The following is a 6,000-nucleotide window of genomic DNA, read 5'->3' as shown; positions in this document are numbered from 1 at the left end:
CATATGGCTAAAGATTGCTATAAAAAGTAGAATGACATCATGAATGGAAAATTGCAGCAAGGCAATTATGCATCTTCTAGTAGATAGGGTGATGACAGAAATGAGCATCTGTTTATGGTGCAGCACATGACCAATTCTATGACAAGTGCAAAAGAAAGCAATGATGTGTGGTATGTTGACTCAGGTGCGTCAAACCACATGACAGGTCATGCAAAATGGATGCAGGATGCAAGGAAAATGGAAAGACCAAGATTTGTGAAGACTGGTGATGATACTGCACATCCTATTATGCAGATTGGTAAAATTCCTTTGTCTATGTAGGATGGGAAAAAGAAATACCTGTTTGATGTATTTCATGTCCCGAATATCACCAAGAACCTGGTTTCTGCTGGCCAAATGGTTGAGCAGGGCTTGTAGGTCAAATTTAATCCTCATGGATGCTTTGTTGAGGATATGAAAAATAACGGTCGCTTGATAGCAAAAGGAAAGAATAAGGGCAGGATGTCTACGTTGGATGCAGACATGCCTGAATTGAGTGCAGCAATGTTTGCACATGGGACCGGTGTAGTTGCAGATATTGATATCTGGCATAAACGCATTGGTCATGTTAATGTACAGTGACTTAAATCAATGTAGGCCCAAAATATTGTTGCAAGATTGCCTAAATTCAAGGTTGTAGAAATGCATAAGGTATGTGAGGCCTGTCAATTTGGAAAACAGGCAAGGAAACCATTTCCTAGACATGTTCAAGAGAGTAACAAGCCATTGGAATTAATCCACTCTGATGTGTGGACTACTAAAGCTACATCTATTGGAGGCTGTCATTACTTTGTCACTTTTATTGATGACTACAGCAGAAAATTTTGGGTGCATTTTATGAAAAAGAAAAGTGAAGTGTTTGGGCATTTCAAAACTTTTAAAGCTATGGTTGAAAAAGAAAGAGGCCTACAAATAAAATGCCTAAGGTCAGATGGAGGGGGAGAGTACCTCTCAAATGAGTTTGCAAGGTTCCTGCAAGAGCATGGCATAAAGCAGCAATATTCATGCAGTCATACCCCACAGCAAAATGGACTTGCAGAAAGGAAAAACAGGCATATTGGAGAGGTATCTCGGGCCATGCTAAATGAAAAAGACCTACCAGATTATTATTGGGCTAAAGTAGTTACTACAGCAGTTTACATAATGAATAGGACTCCCACTTTAGCAATACATGGCATGACGCCAGAGGAGATGTATACTGGTAGGAAACCAGATATTTCTCATTTGAAAATTTTTGGTTGCATTGCTTATGTTCATGTGCCAGATGAGTTGAGGTCCAAGTTGGATCCAAAAGCTAAGAAGTGCATCTTTATTGGTTATTCTCTGTAGTAGAAAAGGTATAGATATTATAACCCTTCTACTCATAGTTTACAGTGAGTAGAGATGTTGTTTTTTATGAGATGAGCAGCTAGTATAAACCAGTAAATGTGATTGATGATGTAGATGCACAAAATGGTAATGCTGCACAGAATTCACAGTAGCAGTCACAAAATATTAGTGGACCTGCAGTGTCCTCTAGCAGTGGTTCACATACTTCACCATGGATAGGCAGATTGAGATCAGGAGAATCTCCTCAAAGCAATATAGATAGTGTGATGAGTTGCGATTCCTTCTATTGTTACACCTGCAGTAAGGAAGACCAGGGATGTTTTGAGAGCACGTGGAAGTGAGCCTATTTTGCACAGGTCTACCAGAGCTAGGTATCCTGTGGATAGGCTGAAATATGATGGATTTACAACCATTCACTATGCCTATATGGTCAAAGTGATACAAGAACCAGAACCCACTTCTTTTGAGCAAGCCATGGGAAAAGAAAAATGAGAGAAGGCCATGGATGAAGAAATGGATGCCTTGGAAGCAAATGCTACATGGCAATTGGTGCCTTTGCCTAAAGACAAGAATGCAATTGGCTGTAAGTGGGTTTATAAGGTGAAGCACAATGCAGATGGTTCTATGAACAAATACAAGGCAAGATTAGTTGTCAAGGGGTATGCACAGACATATGGCATTGATTATGAAGAAACATTCAGTCCAGTTGCAAGGATGGCAACCGTAAGAGCAGTCATTGCTATGGCTGCATCAAAGGGATGGTCTTTACATCAGATGGATGTAAAGAATGCCTTCTTGCATGGTGATTTGCAAGAAGAGGTCTTTATGGAGCAGCCACCAGGTTATGTTCATGCTATTCATCCTGAGTTTGTTTGCAGGTTGAAGAAAGCCTTGTATGGCTTGAAGCAAGCACCTAGAGCATGGTCTGACAAGATAGGATAGTATCTTGTCACTATTGGCTTTCAAATTTCCAAGGCAGATTTCTCACTTTATGTGAGAAAAACAAAGAAAGGTATTATGCTGCTTGTCATTTATGTTGATGATTTGATCATCACATGTGATAGTGATGAAGATATCAGGTGTGTTATCCGATCAAGTACTTATGCAATGGGAATGCCACTTTGCATGTAAGTCAATTCCACCTAGGATCGAGCAAAAAAAGCATATACATGTCAAACATATACAACATTGTTTGTTACAAAATTACCCTTTCGGAAAGGGTAATACAAAATTGCTCAAACGAGCGGATATACAAAATGACATACATGGCGAAGTATATGCAAACTGCTGCTACTACTACTACTCATTTGAATCGTCCTCATCGTCCTCATCCTCATCCTCATCTTGTTGGTTTGATCCTTGATCCTCATGAACTGTGCCTTCTCCCTGATCCTCGTCATGTGCATCTAATCCTTGGCCCTGGTAATTGCTCACCTCTGGTGATGGGATGCTCAAGCTTTGACCCTAAGAGTGAACCATATCATTTGAAAATTAGATTGGAACTTAAAGAATAAAACAATTTAAAAAGTGAGATTACAAGTAGGAGTAGACTTATACCGTGCGAGCAGCCACCTCAGCCCAATCGACCGTCGCTCCCATTACCTCTTGCTCAATAAACCATGGCTTTGTTCCTTTGCAAAATCGTGTCGCGTCTCTGCATCTGTAGGAAGATGACCCATTGCAGCTTGCTGTGGATCCAATTTACGAGAGTTAGAGTTAGATAAAGTGCATGTAATATGTAGTAAAACAAATAGAACAATACATTAAATGAGAAGAAGTAGACTTACCACGGTTGCCTCGAACGCCAACCATCCGCCTGCACCAAAGTGCGAAGTACCTACGATGTCCAGCCATCTCTTCGTAGCCCTCCTTTGACCCTCGATCATTTCAGGATGGTCCCTATTCTGCTTCTTGAAGAACTTCCAATTAGCTTTGTCTGCCCAGTTGGGTTTAGCCATCCCCTTTGCGATGGAAGTACGCAAGGTTAATCTATGATGCTTTAAGACCAAACGCATGCGCTCTCGCATATAATTCTCATTAAACTCCCAATTTAGCGAGTAAGGGTATTTTTGTTTTAATTCATTGATGACCGCCTGCTTCTTTTGGTCATCTTGATACTGCCAATCGGTAGCAATGCCGCTCTTGAAGTGATGGCTCATCAACCGCCTCATGGTGGCCATCACTGCGTTGCCCTTTTATCTTCTATTATCTCTCCGACAGCCGTGATTTGATAGGAGAGATCCTCTGATGAGTAAGGAGGACTTCTAGTAGCAGAGTCAGAAGGAGTGGAAGCTGTGCGAGCACTTCCAAAGCGAGCAGTAGCAGTGGGAGTAGGAGAGGGCAAGGGACCTGACTGATACTATGTCTCTGGACCAAGTGGAGACATGTAGGGATGTGAGTGTGCTGACTCGTCTACATCTCCCGAGTCAGCACAACATAAGCAGCCCCTCCTACTCTTCCTTCCCTTATGAGAGGCACACGTAGGTGATGACCCCTCAATCGAAGGGGCACAAGGGGATGGCTGGGCAATAGGTCTAGCCATCAGTGTAGGGGAGGGAATTGCTGAGGTCCTCTGAGAAAGCAGAGAGAAGAATCTCGCTACCTCCTACTCGATCATCTGTGCTACAAACTCATCGGGTCTATCGACAAAGCCATCCATGGCTAGCAAAGGAGTTCCCCGAGGGATAGTTGCAGTGCTATGTCTGAGAAGAGTCGGAGCAGGGGTAGTAGCAATGCTAGGTCCGAGAGGAGTCGGACCAAGGGTAGTCCCCTCAGGTGTTGCCTGAGAGGAATCAAAGTCCTCTGGAGCATATAGATCGTAATGTCTCCTCTTGCAAGGCTGGTGATCCCATGTCTAACATAGACACAAACATGAAAACAAAAAACAAAAAACAAACATAAGCATAGGCATAGGCATAGGCATAGGCAAAGGAAAAGAGGAAGAAGAGGGAAAGGAAAGAGGGAAAGAAGAGAGAAGAAGAGGGAAAGAGAGAAAAAGAGACATATGCTCATGCATAAGCATAAGCATAAGCATATGTCTCCTTCTCTTATGCTTATGCTCATGCATATGTCTCCTCTTATGCATATGCATAAGCATAAGAGCATAAGAGCATGAGCATAAAAGAGGGGAAAGAGGGAAGAAGAGGGAAAGGAAAAGAGAGATTAGAAGAGGGGAAAGAGAGAAGAAGAGAGAAAGGAAAGAGGGAAAGAAGAGAGAAGAAGAGGGAAAGAAGAGGAGAGAAGAGGGAAAAGAGAAAGAAGAGGAGAAGAGGAAAAAGAGGGAAAGGAAAAGAGATTGGAAGAGGGAAAGCAAGAGAGAAGAAGAGGAAAAGGAAAGAGGGAAAGAAGAGAGAAGAAGAGGGAAAGAAGAGGAAGAAGAGAGAAAAGAGAAAGAAGAGGAAAAGAGGAAGAAGATGAAAAGAGGAGGGAAAAGAGGAGAAGAGGAGGGAAAAGAGGAGACAAGGAAAAGAGGAGGGAAAAGAGAGGGGGAAAGAGGAGAAGAGAGAAGAAGAGGGAAAGTCAAAGACAGATTGAAAAAGGGGAAAGAGGGAAAGAAAGAGACAAGAAGAGGGAAAGGAAAGAGGGAAAAAGAGACATATGCTTCTCATATGCTCATGCATAAGCATAAGCATAAGCATGAGCATATGTCTCCTTCTCTTATGCTTATGCTTATGCTTATGCATAAGACTCCTCTTATGCATAAGCATAAGCATAAGCATAAGAGAAGGAGACATATGCTCATGCTTATGCTTATGCATGAGCATGAAAGAGGGAAAAGAGGGGGGGAAAGACGAGAAGAGAGAAGAAGAGGAAAAGGAAAGAGAGATTGGAAAAGGGGAAATAGGGAAAGAAAGAGAGAAGAAGAGGGAAAGGAAAGAGGGAAAAAGAGAGAAGAAGAGGGAAAGGAGGGAAAGAAGAGGAAGAAGAGGGAAAGAAGATGAAGAAGATTGGAAAAGGGGAAAGAGGGAAAGAAAGAGAGAAGAAGAGGGAAAGAAAAGAGGGAAAAAGAGAGAAGAGGGAAAGAAGAGGAAGAAGAGGAAAAAGAGAAAGAAGAGGAGAAGAGGAAGAAGAGGGAAAGGAAAAGAGATTGTAAGAGGGGAAAGAGGGAAAAAGAGCATATGCTCATGCTTATGCATGAGCATATGTCTTCTTCTCTTATGCTCATGCATAAGCATAAGCATGAGCATATGTCTCCTTCTCTTATGCTTATGCTTATGCTTATGCATCCTTCTCTTATGCTTATGCTTATGCTTATGCATAAGCATAAGCATAAGCATAAGAGAAGGAGACATATGCTCATGCTTATGCTTATGCATGAGCATAAGAGCATGAGCATGAAAGAGGGAAAAGAGGGGGGGAAAGAGGAGAAGAGAGAAGAAGAGGGAAAGGAAAGAGAGATTGGAAAAGGGGAAAGAGGGGAAGAAAGAGAGAAGACAAGGGAAAAGAGGGGGGGAAGAGGATAAGAGAGAAGAAGAGGAAAAGAGAAGCATGAGCATATGTCTCCTTCTCTTATGCTCATGCATAAGCATAAGCATGAGCATATGTCTCCTTCTCTTATGTTTATGCTTATGCTTATGCAAGAGAAGGAGACATATGCTCATGCTTATGCTTATGCATGAGCATAAGAGAAGG

The sequence above is a fragment of the Dipteris shenzhenensis genome, chromosome 4, assembly GCF_047967505.1.
Source record: "Dipteris shenzhenensis isolate YYH24624 ecotype China chromosome 4, Dip_SZ_1.0, whole genome shotgun sequence".
Taxonomy (NCBI): domain Eukaryota; kingdom Viridiplantae; phylum Streptophyta; class Polypodiopsida; order Gleicheniales; family Dipteridaceae; genus Dipteris; species Dipteris shenzhenensis.
This window is presented reverse-complemented; position numbering follows the sequence as displayed.